We start from the raw sequence: 21461 nt of genomic DNA, 5'->3' as shown, positions 1-21461 counted from the left end.
TTTCAGAAGTAGTAATAAAATACCTTAAAATATTCCCAGAATATGTCTATAAATTATTTGTTCAATGTACTTATGTTAAAAAGGTTGTCAGTTACAATGCTCTGGAAAACTCTAAAATTACAAGCCATCGTATTTGTATTTGATAAAGCTCTTGCTGTTTTGGGTCAGAGAGGGTTATGCTGTGGGGGAAAAAAAATCATTATTTTCCCTAATAAATAAATTACTTGCCTATATTTCATGTATCACTCAGGCCAGCCAGTATTGAAGGTTTAAATAATAAATAACAAATAGCTCCATTCATTTATTAATAATGATGCATCACGTGTGTGTGGGTGCGTATGTGTGTGTGATAGTATGTGTGTCTCGAGTACATGAGTTTCCCTTTAGAGCCTTGGGGTGACAGATTGAACAGTAGTCATCTGAAAGGACAAAAAGTCATGCCTCTGAGATCATTACCATTTTTCCAGGTTGAGGAAATCATCTAGTGATAACAGACCTTTCCACTCAGTCAGTACCTAATGTAGAGGACCGTGCTGGGATAAAGTTCTTGAAAGGCACAGAACCACCTAATGCCTTTAGCCTAAAATTCCTTAAAGGGCTCTCCTAGTATTAACTCTTCTCAATTGGATCACCAAGGCAGAGTTCTAGGGGAAAAAATAGAGGGAAAAGAAGACAATCAGACTCTCTTCAAAACACTCTCCTTTTATTTAGTATAAGAAAGGAGGTTAGCCACATCTGCTTCAGGCAGTTTACATCACCATTAGTCCCAGTTAATTAACTGACCTCACAGATGTAAGTATCAATCTCCACCATATTGTCACAAAGTGACCCTCACGATTCCCTGCGATGCTACTCCTTTCATTTGAAACAGACAGAGGCAGGTTGAGCCAGGGTACCCAGTCCCACAAAAAGCCAGCTAAGAAATATATTGCACTACATTCCATTCCCAAAGGAATACCTGGACCAAGGAAACGACTGGAAACAGCTGGACCTTGCAATGAGTTACTGTTGGCACTAAGCCAAAGCAAAAGCAATCAGCCTTGCGGTGAATCCTAAAACAGATGGATCCCCTCCGTTTGTCCTTCCCTTCTTCACACACCTAGGGCAAGCACAGGGCTTGGCAGGAGCTCTGGGGACATGCACATATATTTAAAAGGACATAAGTCTTAGAACTACTCTTTTAACATAAATTGCATACCTTTTTTCTACATTATTTAGCTCAAGGGCAAAAGATCTTTCACCTCTGAAAATACATAAGAAAAATCTGGCCTGCTCCAGTGACCTGGCTAATTGGGCCCGAGAATGCTGGGTGGAAGAGTCAAGTTCTGACTACTGTTTGGGGTCTGTTGCTGATTCCTTTTGCCCCAGGTAAATCGCCTCTCATTCTTTGCTCTCTTCTTTATGTGACCCTCACCACCAAACAGCAACACAGAGCAGGGCACAGCAGGCTGCCACACCATCATCCTTGTTTAAAGAACAAGGTCAGCTCCTTGCTGTGAACAGATTTTCCTCTGTGGAAACAGGTTCATGTTTATCTTTCAAGTTCCAGCAACAAACTCAGGGTCGCCAACATGTGCCGCACAGCTGCTGCGGTGCCTGATTTATGAACAAATCTGCATATAATTGTGTTGGTTCTTTTTTTCCCCCTGGCCTATATTTTTTCTTTAAATAAAATGGCTTAGTCCAGGCTGCAAAAAGCCCCAATTCTAAAGCCATATAATTTTATGGACAAGGGATGGGGGTAGGAGTAGGGGAGTTCTTTTGTATGGCACCTGAACTCATTAAAATCCTAAATTCCATAATTTTACACTACCATGTGCCACAACTGAACAGCCTAATTGCTTACCGTCTTTATGAGAACCACAAATGGGGCAAGAAAACCAGGGAACAGGTGGGAAGGCCACACTGGGGTTTGGGTCCAAGCCCTGTCAAGAGGTGGTGACCAGACTAGAACTGGATGATTTTGTATAGTAAGAGACTTTACTCTTTACAGAGGCCTGAATTTAGCCAAGTCAGTGGTGGTGTGAGGTATGTGTCAAAATTAAGAAATTCCCAAAATTAGACATCTCTTTATAGTGACCACACAGTTGGGGTTTTTAAAGAAAGAGAACTACAGGATAGGTAAGAATCAATGGCTAATAATATTATCACTGCAGGTTCCTGGACACAAATAAAGACTGGACCTTACAATTTAGAAAAAAAAATGATTTGGACTTGAAGAAATCAAGTTCCTTCCCTGGCCCCTCATGACAGGATATGGTGATGTGGAAATTATGGATATGAAAATTCTTTAGCATCTGTTCTGTAGATAGTAAAAGCAATTGATGGGCTAGAATGACTGGTATATTCAGCATCTTGGTTGATCACTTTGCTTTCCTCACAAAGGAAACTAGTCCCTTTGAAGAGAATATTATAGTTTGGGGATTGTGGAAAAGGGCCCAGAAATGTAAAATTAGGAAGAAATTTTCAGCATTTTCTTATCTGCCAATTGATAGCAAAGAGCAGGCCACCCAAGTTTCAATTGTCACACCCCATTCTAAAGACTGGACAAGCAAGCTTATTTTCTTCGCTTAAAATGAAGGAAAAATTCAACATATTTCCAAAATTCAGTACTTCTTTGAAGCCTCTAAAAGCTTCACCTCTGAAAATTAAGAGTGCTAGTGTTAGACTATCAGCCTAGGTAACCATGAGATATGAGAAAGCAAGTTGATGAGATCCAGAAATGTACTAAATTGAAAGAGGTTGGAAGATGACCAAAAAAAAAAAAAAAAACAAAACAAAACCCAGGGAAATTGACAAGTCCATAGAGGTTAGCAGTGGAAGCTACAGTGAAGACTTTTTCAGAACCTGAGAAAAAAGTCTAATATGAATAAAGTAAGCATTAATGGTAAATGAAGGTTTCAATGGATGGATGGATGGATGGATGGAAAGATAATGAGTTAAGAAGAAAACTGCTGATGAGATACAATCTCAAAAAGGAGAGTCCTAGAGGTGAGAGTGGAAAAGGAGTAGCCATGGGAATCCTGATGATGATCACAATCAGAAGTTGTTGAGAACACTGCTAGTGAATGCTGTCACCTAACTAAGAGATCGAGATACCTTACCAGAGATCTAGTAAGGCCTAGAATTAGGGGTAAGCTCTTACTCCCAAAGGAAACTTTCAGACTGAGCTCCCAGGTCTAGCCAAAGCTCTGGCCACTCAGCGATATTTCCATAAGCACTGCCAACTTCTTCAGAAATGTGCAGAAAGATCTTCTCTCTAAATCAGAGGGACAGAATGTTTCAGGCTAATCCTCTGCAGAGGCCTAGGATCTCACACCAAGAACATAGTGTTTTGCATTAGGAAGTCACTGAGACAAAGTGAGGTCAGATGGATGTCTGGTGTGCCAGGCAGTCTGTGGGGGTACAGAGGTCTCTTATTTAAGCACACTAATTAGAAAGTAAGACTGATACAGGAGAAGAAACATTAGACAGGGAGTCCTGCTTCTAGCTTTGCTAATTCCAAAATTAGGCCAAAACTACGAAGTAGGACAATTCTTTTTGTTCACTTTCCTTCCCCACCCCTCTCTTTCTCTTTCCTTCATTGCTCTCAGAATCTGTTTCCAGGTACTTGTCCTCACGAAACATCCCAGACATTCCTCACCATTGACCAGTTCAAAACTATGTAAGAACTTACTTACCATTAAGCATTTTGCATTCATTGCTTCATCCAACCTTAATGACAACCTGGTAAGGTAGATACCATAATTATTCCCATTTAGCAAATAAAGAAACTGAGGCTCAGCAAAATCATATGATGTGATTAAAGGTAACCTTGTCAATGTTGATGTTTCACATCTGGTCACCTGCCTTCCCTACTTGTGCTTTGTTCTTATGGATCTCCTCGCTCCTAAAAGCTGTGACTTTTTTTTCAGACTACAAGGTTTTTGTTCACCCAGGAATGACTCATGGCTTGTTATACTCTGCATAATGGTAATGACTATAAAAGCATTTCATAAACCATAATAGCGTGTGTGTCTGCGTCTGTGTGTTGCATCCATTTCTGCTTCTGTTTGGTTTCTGACTTTGCCTTTCTCCTGGATGCATTCACCTGAAATTCAGAGTCCCCAACCAGAGTAATGCCCACCTCCTAGGCTAGTCTTCATACATCTGCAGTATGCCTGAGTGTTCCCAATTCTAGTTCCTTTCAAATTTGGAAATGACCTGGGGTCATTTCTGTGCTAGACCTAGTGGCAAGGTGCTGGCTTGCTGATTGAAATTCTTTATGAAGCATCCTCTTTCCTAGCATTCTATGGCTGTCTCATATGTCCCTATGTCCTTTGCACTGATTTGTACTGCCCTTTAAATTGTCCCTATGTACCCTTTTAAAAAGCTTGAAATAGCCTTTCCTATCATATGTTTATATCGCCAACAACAAAATTCTATTGTGTCCAAGGAAAATGGACACATAATCATAGCTAATACTACTTGAGCATTTACTATATTCCCAGCACAGGGCTAAGCATCTCACACACATTATCTCATTTACCCTCATAATATCTCTGTGAGATATATAGAATTGTTATCTCCATTTAATGGATGGCAGAACCAAAACAAAGAATGTACCTAAAATCACACACAACTAGGGGCACCTGGGTGGCTCAGTTGGTCAAGCGGCCGACTTCGGCTCGGGTCATGGTCTTATGGCTCATGAGCTCAAGCCCCATGTCGGCTATGTACTGACAGCTCAGAGCCTAGATCCTGCTTCAGATTCTGTGTCTCCCTCTCTCTCTCCCCCTCCCTCCCTCTCAAAAATAAATAAACATTAAAAAAATGTAATAAAAAAATAAAATAAATAAAATAAAATAAAATAACACACAACTAAGATGCCAAGCAAAGGTTTATTTTTTTTTTTTATTTTTTTTTAACGTTTATTTATTTTTGAGACAGAGAGAGACACAGCATGAACAGGGGAGGGTCAGAGAGAGAGGGAGACACAGAATCTGAAACAGGCTCCAGGCTCTGAGCCATCAGCACAGGGCCCAACGCGGGGCTGGAACTCACGGACCATGAGATCGTGACCTGAGCTGAAGTCGGACGCTCAATCGACTGAGCCACCCAGGCGCCCCTCCAAGCAAAGGTTTAAATTGGATCTCATGTGTGTCTCCAACGCCATATGCTCTTAATTAGTTAATACAAGAGATACTTTTGTTATTGTTGTTTTTGTTTTTTGAGAAAGAGAGAGAGAACACAAGTGGGGGAGGGACAGAGAGAGAAGGTAAGAACGAATCTCTGTGCTGACAGTGAGGGGGGCCCACCCAGGGCTTAATCTCACAAACCTTGAGATCATGACCTGACCTGAAATCAAGAGTTGGATGCTTACTGACTGCCACCCAGGCACCCTAAGATAATTTGTTTTTATTCTTTGAAATGAATGAAGGCTTTCCAACTCCAGATTCACCAGAAGTCTCCTGGCTCCCAGATCAAGCATATTCCCAGAGGGGAACTACACATAGGACATCTTGTGCCTATGCTTTGTGTCAACTGGCAACTTGGTTCAAGGTCCTATGAAACCACTGTTTTCTGGTCACCAATCCATGAATGTTGACACACAGCTACTGTCAGAAATTAGAGAGCAAGAGAACTTGTTAATACAACTCAAAGAAAAGAACCAAATGCAAGTGGATCTCACACATAAAGGAGAAGACACATTGTAGGTTGTTTTTGTTTGTTTGTTTATTAGTCAATAGGACTCATCTGCTTTCTGGATATCAGACCCAATATTTAGAAGCCGGAGTGTCCCATTCTAGACTCCTGTATCCATTTCAGTACTCCTTCTGCCCATCAGTTTACTCCTTAAGTGGCAGAGTATTTTAATAAACCCATTCATGTCACAGAAACAGTATACAGTATCTGCATCTGATAGTGTTTGCTTCAATTCAACTGACACTTGAGCAAGTGTTCTGAAGTCTGACCTCTTAGGTTAAACCCCTGCTTCATCAACTTTTTAAATCTCCCTAAGCCTTAGCTTCCTTAGCTGTCATGAGTATCCAATGAAATAACGCATGTAAATTACACTCAGATGCTAAACTAAACCAAACCAAAAATAAGAATAAACCAAGAATAAACCAAACCAAGAATAAGTAAATCAAGGCAATGAGAAGGCCAAAGTGATGCTGGGTAGTAAAGCTGTACTTCTCTAATTTTTCTGCCACAGCCAAAGGGAAATTAAAGGGCAGAGAAGAAATAAAGCTCATCTTTTCCTAGCCCTTCTAAATGGCGTTAGGACTCAAAATGGAGTTTCTGTGAAGGGTTGGCATGTCTATCTCCTTGTCCCTGCAGGTCAGTGAAGCATAAGCCCTTCAGGCAAGAAGGGAAGTGTTTCAGCCATGGTCAAGAGCCAGGTCTTATTAACCAAATTCCTCCCTCTTTTAGAGAAGGGAGCTCAGGAAGGAAATGAATAAGTAAACAGGAAGGGACGGGGTAGTATGAGTTAGTGGAGAGTGTGAAAATTCTGATGTGTTTTCAACAGAAAGCCAATCTTTCGGCTATACATACCAGACATCGTTGCCTTGGATGTGAGTTAGGACAATCGTGTTGTATAAAATAAACAAGGGGAACAAACAAATCCAGAGCTGTGAAACATCCTCTTCTGGAGTCCATGAACATCTCCCATTGCCAGTTCGGCAGCGGCAGAAATCAGCATTTCACCGTTTAAGAGCCCATGAAACCTCCAAGTAAGAACAACTCGTTTCCTGGCTCTCTTTATTACAATTCCTTCTAATTTAAAATTTATAATGAATGCGAACAATAATCAGTTTGTAAATACTGTTTTTAAGTTCACTAGAGCTTTGCCGAGATATTCCTTCTAGGTAACAAGTATGTGGCTCATTACTCTCTCATTAGCAAGATAGAAATAAAGATGCAAAAAAAAAAAAAAAAAAAGGAAGAAAGAAAAGGGAAAAAACACCCACTCCAAAGATACTGTTGAAGTCTAATTGCCTGCATGGAATTCTTAATAATGTTTACTAATGCCTTTTCAGCCTTGCCAATTTTAATGCTCATTCCAGATTTCAGGTGTGACGTCTGTGGTCCCTGCTGTGATCTTAGCAAGTGAGTTTAGACACCTAGAATAGCAGCTTTGGAGAGTTTTTAGCCCCATCTTATGTCCCCAGAATGCAATCACACCCAATGGGGCTTTAAAAAGGAAATCTCAAGCAAGCTCTGGCGTTTTTATTTAAAATTAAATCTCTAATTGGACAAGGCCTGCCCTTTACCTAGATAAGACACGATGACATCTCAGCCAGTCTCATAGAGGGCAGAGCTCCAAGAGTGAACCTTGTACTAGACATTGCAAGTGGCTAAGCATTTCCCCCCCTTATCTCCTAGAAACTCTGGGCATGGTAGATTATACTCTTTAGACACATAGATCCTTTGTAATCTCATTTGGCATTCTGGAAGTCAAAAATCAAATGGAAAATATTCTACAGAGATGAAGAGTTATAGCAAAGATTAGCTTCTTGAATCTCACCGCTGTTAAAGCAAAGAATAACAAGAGGACTTTCTGTAAGAAACTATAGTAGTTTGGGGTGGGGTGGTGTTGGGGGAAGCAAGGCCTATTGGTTTGTGGGTTTTTTTATTCTAAACAACAAGTGAGTTATTTAGGAATAAAATTTAGGAAATAATTCATTGACCCTTGCCAGAAGAACTTTGCATGTGAAGAAACTAAGGCAGGGAATTTGTAAGTTCACTGCAGTTTGGATCATATCCACTGGAGGTTTATCCTCACGATTCCATCCTGGCCACCTTTCTGCCTCTTTCTCCTGTCGTCTAAGAAGTTGAAATGGCCTTCCTAAGCCCATAGGATCAGGCTGGGTGTGAGGCTTTCATTTTGGGGGCTAATTTGGGGATGCAAATTTAAAAGGAACTTACTCCATTTCCTTTATGCCAGTGAGCCTTTCTCTTACAGTTTTATAGTGAGAAAGGAAGGAGGAGAGGAGAAAGCAAATCCTAACTCCATCAAAATTCCTTGTAATTCTACTGTTTAAAGAAAAACTTTTGGAACTGACATTTGCAGGAGTCTGCTGTTGATTACAGGGGGGAACTAAGCAGAGAACTGTGAATAAGGTCTTGCAACCATGTTCATAAAACAAGATTGAAAAAGTTACAAAAAGCCATAATATCAAAACCATCATGCAAAAAATCGGACATTGTGCCCAGATATAGAATCCATTCCTCAAGCAGGCCAAAGCCTCCAAAGGGCAAGCAAAAGCTCCTTTCAGCCCAGGATGGTGAAACAGACTTGGGCTAAGGTTCTGCCATCAACTAGCTGTGTGATCCTCAGCCAGGTGTTCAACCTCTCTGAGCTTCAGTTTTAGGATCTATAAAATGAACAGGTTTAACTTGAAACCAGGTGAATTCTGCTGCTCATGTTTGAACCCTGGCTCTGCTACTACTTAGGTGTGTAACCTTATGCAAGTTATTTAACCAGGGTGTGCCTCAGTTTCCTAATTTGTGAACTAGGAATAACTATACTACTTCCCTCACAAGGCTGTTGTGAGGATTAAAGGAAAAATAATACACGTAAAGGGCCTATAATGGTGCCTGGAATGCAACAATCAGTAGACACTGGGTGCTGCTGCTACTAAATGTTGCAAAATGGCTGCAACTCATTGAAACTAACAGATGCAAGAAGGACAAAGCAGTAATCTAAGCTGATTTAGGGTGAAAAGCTTCTGATTTCCTGATGAGTTGGCCTCACCACTAATTGACTCTTCCAGAGACTCAGAAATGCTGATCCCTACCTCCACGAAGAGGCATTTTTACCTGCTCCTCTTCCAAAACACATCTGCAGATACTAACGTTTGTTTTTTTTAAGACTATAAGTTTTTTATTTAAGAAATTTTACCTGTGATTCCTTCCACTCCCAATCACCACAGTTCCTCCAAAGTCGGAATCATAACCTTCAAAATAGCCCTTTTATTTTTTTAATGTTTATTTATTTTTGAAGGAGAGAGAGACAGAGCGTGAGCAGGGGAGAGGCAGAGAGAGAGGGAGACACAGAATCCCAATCAGGCTCCAGGCTCCAACCTGTCAGCACAAAGCCTGATACCGGGCTTGAACTCACGAATGGTGAGATCATGATCTGAGCCAAAGTCAGACACCCAACCGCCTGAGCCACCCAGGTGCCCCTAAGACAGTCCTTTTAAAACGAACCTTCAGGGAACCTGGATGACACAGTTGGTTAAGCATCCAACTGTAGATTTTGGCTCAGGTCATGATCCCAGTTAGTGAGTTCAAGCCCTGTATCGGGCTCTGTGCAGACATCATGGAGCCTGCTTGGGATTCCCTGTCTCCCTCTCTCTCTGCCTCTCTTTCGCCCTGCCTCTTTCTCAAAAATAAATAAACACACAAACAATTTTTTGAAAAGAAGAACTTGTGTTCAATCCAGTTGTCACTATCAGTCCAGAGTTCTTTTGGTTGGGCTTCTTTGATCACCACTTAAATATGGACATACTTCAAAATTCCCCACCTGTGGGAATGCAAGCTGGTGCAGCCACTCTGGAAAACAGTATGGAGGTTCCTCAAAAAACTAAAAGTAGAACTACCCTACAACCTAGCAATTGCACTACTAGACATTTATCCATGGGATACAGGTGTGCTATTTCGAAGGGACACATGCACCCCCATGTTTATAGCAGCACTATCAACGATAGCCAAAGTATGGAAAGAGCCCAAATGTCCATCGATGGGTGAATGGATAAAGAAAATGTGGTGTGTGTGTGTGTGTGTGTATATATATATATATATATATATATATATATATATATATATATATAAAATGGAGTGCTACTCAGCAATCAAAAAGAATGAAATCTTGCCATTTGCAACTACATGGATGGAACTGGAGGATATTTTGCTAAGTGAAATTAGTCAGTCAGAGAAAGACAAAAACCATATGACTTCACTCATATGAGGACTTTAAGAGACAAAACAGATGAACATAAGGGAAGGGAAAAAAAATAATACAAAAACAGGGAGGGGGACAAAACAGAAGAGACTCATAAATATGGAGAACAAACTGAGGGTTACTGGAGGGGTTGTGGGAGGGGGGATGGGCTAAATGGGTAAGGGGTATTAAGGGATCTACTCCTGAAATCATTGTTTCACTATATGCTAACTAATTTGGATGTAAATTTTAAAAACTTAAAAATAAAATTAAAAAAAATTTTTGAAGATGAAAAAAAAGAGATATAAATCTTTCCAACAAACCTACAAAGTAAGCATATAATTACTCACTTTAAAAATAAAGAGGGGCAGAAAGAATCTAAAAAAAAAAATCCCCACCTGTAATCTTTGGGATCCAATTCCTTTACTTTAAGGCCATATTTAGGGTCAGAGTAGATGAATCTCCCCGGTTTTTAATGTCAGACGCCCTGTAAACATGAATGAGTTCAAATCATATTCACCCCTGAACTATCACACCCAAGAACTATACAGATTGTTGGAACACGCCAATACCTAAGATTGTAAAAATCTGACTATTAGATCTTTCTCAGAGTGTCAGCAGATAGATGTCTTGTAGTTCTTTCCCACAGATCTAACACATAGTTCTGTGAGTAAAGGAAACCACACATATCCTCTATGAGGCGTTTCCAATGATGTAGGTCTACAGAAAAAGCCCCCTCAGGATAGACCTCCACCAAAGTTTAAATTCCAGGTTCCCAAACCACACTTGGCAAACACCAATTCCTGTCCTGGTATAGCTGCCCTCAAAGGCTTTCTGCATGCTCCTTTCATAGAGAAATGTCTAATTCTAAGCTGGTTTTTTCAATTCATTAGCTATATGCCCTTGACCAATTCATTCCATTTCTTGACCAATTTCTTTTTCTGGGGAAAAACACACACACACACACACACACACAATATAACATCAGTATCTTGCATGGCTTTAGAGATGAGCAAATAAGGTAATTAAATGCTCACAACTACCATTTATTGAGCCACTACTAGGTGCTAGGCACTGTATTAGAGATTTTACATATGTTATTTCAGTTAAATAATCCTCACAACAATCCTAAAAGGCAAGAATTAAATAGCCCTGTCACTTACCAGTTGCTCAGGTCAAAAATCTTAGAGTCATTTTTGCATCTTCTCTATTACATTCTATACCAATCCATAAGCAAATCTTGGCTCTACCTTCAAAAAAACAGATTCAGACTAATTCTCACCAATTCTATCTCCACCACTCTTCCAGGAGAACTGCAATAGCCTAGTTTGCTACCATGTTTGCTTGGCCCCGTTTCACCTGCTCCCCACTAGGAGTCACAGCAGTTGTGTTAAGAATGTGATGTGCCTGGTGGCTCAGTCAGTTAAGCATCCAATTTCAGTTCAGGTCATGATCTTGCTGCCTTGGGTTCAAGCCTCGCATCGGGCTCTGTGCTGACAGCTCAGAACCTGGATCCTGCTTCAGATTCTGTGTCTCCCTCTCACACTCGGTCTCTCTCTCAAAAATAAATAAAACATTAAAAAATTTTAAAAAAGAAAAAAAAAGAACGTAAGTTAGGTCCATAGTTTACAGGTCAGCCTCTGCTAACATTTGCAGGAACCAGGGCAAGAATTCAAATGAGGGTCCACATACCATATTTAATTTTTTTTAAGTTTTAAATCAAGATAAAAAGTGTTTTTAAAATATTTTTTTCTAAAGAGGTTAGAGTGGAAGAGAGCCAAAGCATACGAGACTCTTAAAAACTGAGAACAAACTGAGGATTGATGGGGGGTGGGAGGGAGGGGAGGTTGGGTGATGGGTATTGAGGAGGGCACCTTTTGGGATGAGCACTGGGTGTTGTATGGAAACCAATTTGACAATAAACTTCATATATTGAAAAAAAAATAAATAAAAATAAATAAAATATTTTTTTCTGTTATCTACTTGATAAATCCATAAAATGGTGAGATCTAAAAATATATGTAAATCAGGGTGCCTGGGTGGCTCAGTGGTTGAGTGTCCTACTTCAGCTTAGGTCATGATCTCATGGTTCATAGGTTCCAGCCCCGCATCAGGCTCTGTGCTGACAGCTCAGAGCCTAGAGCCTGCTTTAGATTCTATGTCTCCTTCTCTCTCTGCCTCCCCCCTGCTCACACTCTGTCTTTCTCTCTCAAAAATAAACATTAAAAAAAAATACATACATATACATATATATATATATATATATATATATATATGTAAATCTATGGCCGTTAAAATGACTAAAAGTATAAATCTATGATTAAATGCCTAAAAATTGTCAAAATATCAAAGATTATTCAACTTAATTGTTATTATGAATATTTGGCTGTTTGGATGAATAAGAAGTAAATATGTGGATAAATTATGAATTATTATGTATTCACTCCATAAGTTTTTCTTGTCTTAACTTTAACAAAATTAATCATCATGTCATAATAATCTAGATTTTCACATCATTATGTTCTATTGATAGCAATAATCTAAAGTATTAAAAGGTAATTATATTGAAAGTATATAATATTTGAGTAAACTTTCATTAAAAAATTTAATTAATATAAATAAAAAGAACAAAACACTTAAATTTTTGTTCGCAAAAATGCTGTTTTTATCCTGAAATATTCAAAATTATTTACTAAAATTAAAAGGTGTAAGGTTAATTATAGTAATTAATGTCAATATTTTAAATCATTTAAATAAAGCTGAAATCTATTTATTTTTTTGAAAAATTAATTAAATCTATCAAATATTATTATTAAAATGAAACCATTTGTAGATTTGGCTTGAAAGGTCATCTAGTCACCAGTATAAAGACTCAGAATCACTCTGTTTCACGCTTTTCACCACTATATATAAAAATATAGATACAAATTTAAGAGTAATATGGATTTCTTACTAGTGCAAAATCTTCCTCAGCTACCCCATGCAACTGTGTTCATGAATAGTTTCAGAAGCATATTTTTGAATTTGAGGTGATGCAAGAAAAGAGATGTTTCACACAACTGGGAAATAATTTTGCACTTCATTATGCAAACGTTTTTTGATATCTGAGAGGAAGAACTTATCAAATAAATTTGTCTTTTCTTTTACCTAAATACTTCATCTAGTCAAATCCTTGCCACACTCCAAATTTGTGTCTATTTACAAAGTCAGCAGCAGTAAAGTTTCACTCAAAACTTTACAGCATTTGGATACATTGCTGACCTTTTGTTTTGAGGACACAGGGCAAGAGATGTGGGAAAGTGTTCCTCTGGGGCCTGAACAGAGTTAGCTGCAAGAGTGGATGTTTCAAGTTTGGGTTGCTGTGTGTTAACACTGAATGCTTATTCACAAAGAATGGAAGCCAGTGTGCTTGTTAATAAATTGATGCTTTCTGTGATTGTGGCACTTAGGATCTTTTAATGCTCTTGCCTGGGGATAAGGGCAATACCGCCTATAGGTCCCATATGATCTGGCTCCTGGTTATCTCCCCATCCTCTCTTGTCCCTCTCGTCCGCTACAGTGTCAATACAATGGGATTTGAACTGCCTTCTTGCAGTTCCTTGATCACAACAGCCGTGTTGAACACCTTCAAGGACTTGCTGTCTCCTCCATCTGAAGTGTCCTTCTTCTAGATATTGATGCAACTCACTCCCTCCATATTCTGTTTCTGTTCAAATGTCATGTTATCGAGGAGGCCTCCCCCTGTATCCACTATCTAAAACAGTATTCTTAGCACTTTCTATTCCCTTACCCTACTTTATTTTCCTCATCAGACTACTAATCTGACATTAAATATATTACTTATTCCTTTATTTCCTGTTTTTCCCAGTAGAATGTCCTACTTTTATTCACAAAATCCAGTATAGCACATTCTCAATAAATGCTTAGTTATATGGGAAGCACTCAGTAAGTCTTGATTTTTTTGTGTGTGCTCTTCTTGTTTGTTTTTTTTGATTTGTTTTGTTTTTGGTTTTTTGCTAGTGGTGGTGGGTTTGTGGGGGGGGGGGATTTTGGCTTTTTGGCTTTGGCTGGGGAGAGATGTTCTCAGATGGGATTCCTTAATCACTGTAAGGAACAACTGGTTCTAGTTTCTCAGACTTGAAAACAGTAGAGATGCACCAGGTGTGGGTCTAACTTATTACCCCCAAATGAAAGAGAGAGAGAGAGAGAGAGAGAGAGAGAGAACATAGATGACTAATAACATCTCAAAGTCACGAGAAGAGAGTAAATAACAAAAGCTATTACCTTTAAGAATAGATGGCTTTTGCAAGTGATCCACACCTCCAGGGGTTATCACTGTTGGATCTTGTTAACTGATTCCCTGCACTTTCCCCTCCTTAGCCACACCCTTTCTCTTATAAGAAAATTGAGGTCGCCTTCCTTCTACATTCCTTTTTTCCTTTTCCTACCACTTACTGGAGCATTGAGCATATGCCAACCACTGTGCTTAGTGCTTGCCATGTCCTGCTTCATTTAACCTTTACATCCACCTATAAGCAGCTGCTATTGTTATCCAAATTTTACAGATGAGGAAGATGACATTCAGAGAGAGAATAACTTCTTTCAAGGCTAGCAAGTATAAAGCCAGCTTTCTAAAACAGTTTTGTTTCTCCCCGAAGTCCATGCTCTTAACTACTATAACTTCTGCCTCCCCAAATTCACTTAGATTCTTCAATTCAACCAATATTCACCAGAACCTTCTAACGGAAGGATGAGGTAGTTGCTACGGAAACACAGGATAAGACACAGTCCATATCCTTAGATCTAAAAGGAAAGGCAGGATTTTCACATGCCAAACCAAGAACAAAGACTACAGTATATGAGTTCTTGGAGACATGAGGGTATGGATAATAAGTGCTCTCAGAAGATGGGGCAGGGCGGGAGGGAAGAGAACATAACAGCAGACTTTAGTAAGGTGAAGAAGTTAAGAGGGGTGAACATTTGAACCTTACCCCCAAAATATGGCAATACAGTAGAATACTCCTCTATGTGCAGAGATACATGTGAGGATGATGTTTTCACTTATTTGTGCATTTATTTACTGCGCAAGATTTACTGATGTCTTATCAGGTGCCTGGAAAACTGCCGGGTTCTTGGCAGACTAAAATAAGTGCTTTGCAGGGGAAAGAGAACAGTGCTTGGCCAGTGAAGAGAACAGATCTGGGCTCAGTGAAACATGGGAGGCTGCCTTCCTGGCTCCAAAGATCCCATTAGAAAAAAAATGTGTTCAGCATTCTTTCAGCATACTACCCAGAGTATAAGAACATTGTGTCATCAGGAACCACTAAGTGTACCCTGGAGACCATCCATCCAGTACCAGGTCAGATTTCAGAGGTTCTTTTTTGGAACTGCCCTGGTGAGACAAACTACAGTAGTCAAAGGAGCAGGTCTGAATTTTGACCTCAAAACATGAGTTCTGTATCTCTAGGTGAATAACTTAATCTTCTTGGAGCCTCCTTTTCCTCAATTATAAAATATAGAAGGTAATTCTCACTTCACAGCGTTGCAGTGAGGATTAAATGACATAAGATCTATAAAAATGCTGGCACATAATTGGAGCCCCAAAACTTAATAGTTCCTTTCCCTTCTCCATTTTCCTTAGAAAATAGTTTCTTGCTTTCTGAGCAAGGAAGTGTAAGCAATTGTGGTCTGATTTTTTTCTGAAACTGTAAGTTTCTTGATTTCACCCACCCCTGCTAAGTGATTCCAACCATTTAACTTCCTTTGCAGGGTCTTACCCTCCCTGAGCTCTCTCCAACATTCCCCTAGCCCCCAACCCACCCCACTTACCTTCATCTGTCTCCTAGATTCAAAGCTTCAGCTTCCCTACCCAGGGTTAGAATCTGCATCAAGTGTCTTAGACCTATTTGAGCTCATGTAGCAAAATCATTATAAAGGGTGATCCCCTGCTTTCCCCTGTAATAATCAGGCTCCCTCATTGGGATAAATGACTTGGCCATCAGGTTTATAGTTTACCCATTTGGGAACTGGATTATTGCTTCATAAAACTGTGCTACATGGTACTATTATCATTTAATTATATTGCCTAAAGAAAAAAAATAAAGATTGCCTTTTTGAGCACTACTCTCCAGTACTACCCAAGTTTTGTGGGAGCTGACTCCTTCAGCACATTTCCTGCCCTCAAATATCTTTACAGGTAAGAGGTCATTCTGTTTGGCATGCTCTTCTTTGCTGGGCACCTCTCCTCAAAAGAGTAGTTTGATCTCTTTTTTAACATGCTATTTCAAATCCCCCAGAAAAATGTGCTAGACTTTATGTCAACATTTTCCTTCCCAAAAGCATTATGTGTCTCATGGTCCTATATATATATGTGTATATATATGTATCTATATATATATATATATATATCCAGTATATATATATATACTGAGTCCCAACACTCAGTGCTAGAACTGAACTTCCTTGTATGCTACATGATTTTTAAAAAAGCACCTATGGAAATTGTTTTTACTGGTAAAATGCCAGTAGTTCCCCCTTAAAGATCCATTCTTTTGGGTTAATTTATTTTGTTTATTACAATTCAATTGCAATGGAAGCTGTCTTAGGAAGGGTGGAGTGGGTGGGAGTGCAAAAGAACCAGGATCTGCTTTTAGTTGATTACTGTGGAACCTGGTGGTATTCCCCAGCTCAATATCTCTCCACTATCAATGGATTTGAAGTTTTTGAAAAGCTGTTACCCTGGGAGGATTAATAGAGTTAGTTTCATTTCCATTTTAGTATTAATAAATTTATCATGTCTGATAGGATCTTTCAAGAGACAATGCAAGTATTGATGATGGGGAAGCAAAGATGAAATGCTTTATGCTCAGCCCCACAAATCCTGCCGTGGTTCGGTGCAACTGTGGGTTATACACCATGGAGCAGTAAGTAAAATGTGGACCCATGAACTGAGTAAAACTTTGGGGAAGAATGAAGTCAAGAAGGGTTTGAATACCTGGTCACTTCAAGGTGCTTGAAGGAAGAGGAGAGTTTGTATGGATCTAGGGAGAAAGAAGAATATTCCAGAAGAGGGAAATGATGTAAGGTGAAGTACTAAGAATAAACACGAGCTGTGTCCTGGATGGCTTCCTAACTGGTCTCTTGCCCTCAATCTGGTCTCCACACTGCAGTCATAGTAATCTTTCTAAAACACATATATGATCTTCTCTTGACCCTATTAAAATCCCTCGTCATCTTCTCATTGCACTCAGACAAAAGTCCCAAATTTCTAGTACATGGACCAGGCTCTGTGCCTGGCACACCCCTCTCTCTAGCCTAATCTTGCACTGTTTTCTCCTCACTCTCTTCTCTCCACTCATAAATGCCAGAAAACAGAATAGCATCTTAATAATGGCTCTCTCGGAGTCATCAGCTTATGGGTAATTTCTGTATTTCTTTTTGCTTGTCTTTCAGTTTCTAAATTTTCTACAATGAACCAAGATTATGTTTTTAGTAATAATAGTATTTTTTTAAAGGGAATGGGAAGTGGCTTAGGAGGCAATTTTGCCAATAATACTGGAAGCTTTCAGGAGGGCAAGCAGGATAAAGGCTAACAGAATACAGGAGACACAGAGCTGCAACAATGAAACTGCCTAGAAGTGACAGAAATCAGGGAAGTCCTGGGGGCAGAACACAAAGTAAGGCAAAACTAAAAGTAAGGTAACATATAACACCTAATCTTCAGAAGAGCATCTGGAACATAGGGGAGACACAGAGCAGTGGTTTGGGAGGGAGGCAGAGTTTAAGTCCTTTTTTTGTTGTTGTTTTAATTTGATTTGAAGATTCTTTTCCTGTTTAACTTCTTTAAATTTAAAAAAAATTTAAGTGTATTTTTATTATTTATTTTGAGAAAGAGAGAACACATGTATGCACCTGCAAGTCAGGGGAGGGGGCAGAGAGAGAGAAAGAGAGAGAGAATTCCAAGCAGGCTCAGCACTGTCAGTGACATCCAACTGACTGAGACATCCAAGAGTCCCTGATTTGAAGATTCTTAAATATGTCTGCCCGTTAAGTGAAATGCTCACCAAGAGCACTCCCCGTCTCTGCCTATATCACATGTGGCTTCTCAGTTGTTGTTTAGGGGATGATCTTCAAAGGTTACAAAATATTTTAAACAAACTTTGTTTTCAACCAAATTCAGCCAGGTTCCATTTATTAAATAAATAAATAAATATCTGTAAATGAAACTATCATAAAGATGAAGGTGGTTGGGAAAGGTCCATCTATTATCAACAAATGACTCAAGTCTCACTATGTCCAGCCTGCTTTATTATTTGTTGTTTCTCTAATTCCTTTCAGCCTCCGGATCTCTATATTGATACTAATCCACAAAAGTGATTCCCAGTGACCTCTGGAGGCTTTTCAATCCAGCTCACAGAGATTCTATGAGTTAGGGGCTGGATAAATACATATTTGCAAAAAGCATTCCCCACCGGCCTCAAGAGTTGGAAAGGGTTATTTAATTACATCACAAAGAGGCTAAAGAAATAGATGGTTGGTGTCTTCAAGCTACATGAAAACTCCAAGAGCTAGCTATTCCAAATCTTACATTTAGAGCAGGAAGCTGAAGCCATGGGGGTTAGGATCTGTCCACTGTCCTCCACAAAATGACAGGTGAGCCAGGGTTTGAGAACACAGATATTCAATCTCTCAACCCAATGTTCTTTCTATCGGCCATCATTTTTCTGACAGTGCTCCTGACCAAAACAAACATCTCTCTCCTAACTCTCTAGAATTCCAGAGTTCCTGGAGAAATGGGCCTGATGGAGTTCTCTTTAGTATTATTATTATGGGGCGCCTGGGTGGCTCAGTTGGTTAAGCATCCACCTCTTGATGTGGGTTCAGGTTATGATCTTGCAGTTTGTGAGTTCAAGCCCCACATCAGGCTCTGCACTGTCAGTGTCAGAGCCTGCTTGGGATTCTCTCTCTCTCCCTCTCTCTCTGCTCCTCCCTCACCCCAATATAAATAAATAAACTTTAAAAAAAATCTTAGAAAATAAAAACCTGCCTTGGAAATGATAAACATGGCCACAAGCAGAATAAATTCCCAGCATTGTTAGAACCAGAGGCATCCCTTAGTGTTATCTGCCTATGTCCTATGTGCTGTATATCAATGAGACCTCTACACTTAATGGACTAAAATGGAATTACACATTAATTAAATGTGTTTAACAGTCTATTGGGCAGCACAGCTACTTCTGTGGTTGGTTGGTTGGTTGGTTGGTTGGTTGGTTGGTTGGTTGGTTGATTGGTTTGTCCAGACCCTCAGAGCCAGATCTCATGCTCAGGTACAAACAGCTGGCTGATGGATAGCCATCATGTCCATGTGCCCAAGTGTAGTAAGAAGAGTTTCCTCGCTGCAAGTGGCAAAATCCTGCCTGAGGACCCTCCCTACTTCCTTTCCTTGGCCCCCTACAACTGTTTCTAGGCCCCTCCATAGACCCTTTATATTTGGTCCTGCTTCTTAGGAGCTAGTCTTCTTAACCTCTAGCATCTTCTCCGATGACCAAATGACATCATGAGGTCAGCACAGGCCATAAAACTGCACAACTAACTCCTCTAAGGAAGCAACCCTGAGCTACAGAAGAGCAGAAGATTTGCACATCCTAAGAAGAATGTGATCTGATTTGGAGGGTAGGGGATGTGCCTTGGCTTTGTGCACCTTTTTCTTTTCAATTGGTCTTGTTATGACATAGCCCAGACATTCAGTCACCAAGAAGAGACAGCCTAAAAGTAATGTGATGAAACTGTTGTCTTTTAAAGGGTGAGCAAATGCATTTAACGATTAAGTTACCAAGGCTTTGATGAGAGAGCACCAGGACCTCAAGGGGAATATGGTCCCAAAATCATAAGCAGGACTTCCAATAGGTTAGCCCCATCCCCTGCCACCTTCACCCTTCCTCCTCCATGAATTCAACCAACTCCAAAGCCCATAACCCATGGAATGGAGACTGTGGTTTGGACAAAAGAGTCTGAACACTGGAAAGTTCAAAAGTCAACCTGGGTCAGTCAATTACAATAGACGTAAGTGGCATCAAGGCTCCTAAGCATAGTTAAATCTGACTTTGGAGGACCTGCCACCAGGTGCCACCTCACAGCATATCAGGACAAATAATCAAAGATCTTTAGTCATGGGGATGGTGACCTCGTACTCCAGATTCATCTGATTTCATGTAGTTCTATTATTTTCAGTAAGTCAGTTGATTCCTAAATTATATCTCATGTGTATGCAAACGTGAACCAGAAACCAGAATAGTATAGTGATCAAGATAACAGATTTGTGAGTCAGAAAGACAAATGTCATTTATAAGCTTTGACTCTGATTAAGTCTCTTAACTTCTCTAAGCTTTATTTTCCTCATCTGTAGAGTAAGATATTCTTGATATTTACCTGACAGGATTGTGGGAAAATTAAAGGAGAAAAATCACATAAAAACTAAAAACAGTATTTACTCAATAAATATCAGGTATCATTATATAAGTAGACATGATTTTATTTTTAAACCTTTATGAGACCTTGATTAAAAATAAATTCACCTGGGTGACCATCTGGGTGGCTCAGTCGGTTAAATGTCTGACTTCAGCTCAGGTCATGATCTCATGGTTCACAAGTTCGAATCCCACATCAGGCTCTGTGCTGACAGCTCAGAGCTTGGAGCCTGCTTTAGATTCTGTGTCTCCCTCTTTCTCTGCCCCTCCCTTGCTCATGCTTGATATCTCTCTCTCTCTCAAAAATAAATAAAAACATTAAAAATTTTTTAAAATATAAATTCTCAAATCTAATAACACTTTGACTACAAGATCTAATTTTTGATTTGGAAACTAGTCATAGTAGATAGAGATAACTGGAAGAATCAACATGTAAAATGTAAATTAATCAACAATGCTCTTCTCTATTAAGTACATCATTTCTGTAGGACTCTAAATCTATCCATCAATTGCTTTTCCTCCTTATAAAAAATGCAATGCAAATCAACAAGGAAAGATAATAACTGAACACAGGTCAGGAGAACTTAACCCAGGTCTGGCTCTGCGATTAGCTGAATAACCTGTCCTTGACATACACTGTGAGATTTGGTGGCCTCTTATATAAGATAAGGTTTTGGGAATGTACCTGAAGGTACTTTCCAGCCCTAAGGTTCCAGTGATCACTCTTTCAGTGATTCAATAAGATTCATAAATGGTAGTAAAAGGTTCTGACATCAGTGATTGACTTCTCCTCTTGGCTGTGCAGAAGGCTACAGGCCAGATGAAAAACAAGTATCCAGACAAACATGGGATGGAGTAAGGCAGCACTGACAAACTCTGCAAGGCGTGCTATTCAATTAGCAGGATGGCAGTGTCCTGGGCTGAGTCTATAAGGCAGTAGTTACCTCTGCAGCTAGTCCTCTGTCCCCAGGAATGGGGCCTCCACATACCTATCAAGAAATTACCCATATCCTTCCGGCACATGGAGTGTTGGCAGCAAGGGAAATCCTGGCTCTAATCCAGGCCAT

The 21461-nt window shown here is 39.7% G+C and overlaps 1 long non-coding RNA gene and 1 other non-coding gene across 2 annotated transcripts; one reads left to right on the top strand and one right to left on the bottom strand.

Annotated features, from left to right (window-relative positions):
• Positions 1 to 10551: 10551 nt before the first annotated feature.
• Positions 10552 to 10682, bottom strand: LOC132682615 (small nucleolar RNA SNORA18). Its single transcript, XR_009611786.1, has one exon. It is a non-coding gene; the product is annotated as a small nucleolar RNA SNORA18 (small nucleolar RNA).
• Positions 10683 to 14724: 4042 nt separating this feature from the next.
• LOC132680130 (uncharacterized) lies at positions 14725 to 17047 on the top strand. The gene is made up of 2 exons (XR_009610532.2): positions 14725 to 14808; positions 16733 to 17047. It is a non-coding gene; the product is annotated as an uncharacterized LOC132680130 (long non-coding RNA).
• Positions 17048 to 21461: the final 4414 nt, after the last annotated feature.

Source organism: Panthera onca, chromosome A1 (assembly GCF_046562875.1).
Source record: "Panthera onca isolate mPanOnc1 chromosome A1, mPanOnc1 haplotype 2, whole genome shotgun sequence".
NCBI classification, from domain to species: domain Eukaryota; kingdom Metazoa; phylum Chordata; class Mammalia; order Carnivora; family Felidae; genus Panthera; species Panthera onca.
This window is presented reverse-complemented; position numbering and strand designations above follow the sequence as displayed.